The sequence below is a fragment of the Sinocyclocheilus grahami genome, unplaced genomic scaffold (genome assembly GCF_001515645.1).
Source record: "Sinocyclocheilus grahami isolate Dianchi unplaced genomic scaffold, SAMN03320097.WGS_v1.1 scaffold1446.1, whole genome shotgun sequence".
Lineage (NCBI taxonomy): Eukaryota > Metazoa > Chordata > Actinopteri > Cypriniformes > Cyprinidae > Sinocyclocheilus > Sinocyclocheilus grahami.
In genome coordinates, this window is record NW_015506625.1 from 193,491 (window position 1) to 194,289 (window position 799).

At 34.4% G+C, this 799-nt stretch overlaps 1 long non-coding RNA gene across 1 annotated transcript in view; it reads right to left on the bottom strand.

The window, feature by feature from the left end:
- The window catches only part of LOC107570357 (uncharacterized), a 17,391-nt gene extending 17,162 nt beyond the window's left edge, over nt 1–229 (bottom strand). Inside the window, exon 1 of the long non-coding RNA XR_001607024.1 lies at nt 169–229. This is a non-coding gene — a long non-coding RNA (uncharacterized lncRNA). The remainder of the gene's footprint in view (nt 1–168) is intronic.
- Between the last annotated feature and the right edge of the window lie 570 nt (nt 230–799).

Below are 799 nucleotides of genomic sequence, written 5' to 3' on the forward strand. Positions count from 1 at the left end.
CCCTTTCGGGCTTGAACTGATGGTAAAACGAATTACATTATTTACTGTCTTTACATTTATTTTGAAAGATGAAGCTCGTGATTATGGTAAGGGCCGTTACATTTCCGACGAGTGCTTGCGGTGTTCATTTAATGTTCATTAAGGAGGGATCAAGAATAAAACACCAACCAGTTTTCTCTTCAGTATCTTCAGGTTTCATTCTGCAGGGTTCTGGGTCACTCATGTTCTCAGTCTTCAACTCAATCTGTTTCGCTTGTAGGCTGATGGGAATATTCCAGCATTTATTAGTGAACTGCTGTGGGAGGAGCTTCACTGAAGGTGAACTGCTGTGGGAGGAGCTTCACTGAAGGTGAACTGCTGTGGGAGGAGCTTCACTGAAGGTGAATTACTGTGGGAGGAGCTTCAAGTTCTGTGCTAGGAAGAGCTAAAATCAAAAATAGTTAATGAACTGATGTTTTCATTATTGCACACATTTTAATAATTCAATGTTTTGTGTTTACATTTTCATGGATGACATATAAAGTTAAAAATTCACATTCATTGTATTTCTGTTTTGTTTGTGGGTCGATCTAATATAAACTTTTTTATTACCCATCATAAACTGGACAAAGAAGAAAAAATGCAAATAAATACCATAATTAAAAGATTTCATTTTCAAATATAAAAATGTACCAATAATAGAACAGAGTTCTAATATAATTCAACTTCATTTCAATTGTCATTGCTTAGTTTTTGTTCATTGTTTTTTATATGTTTATAAATCTCTTTGAGTGGCAGTTTACAGGTCATTTTAAGACAT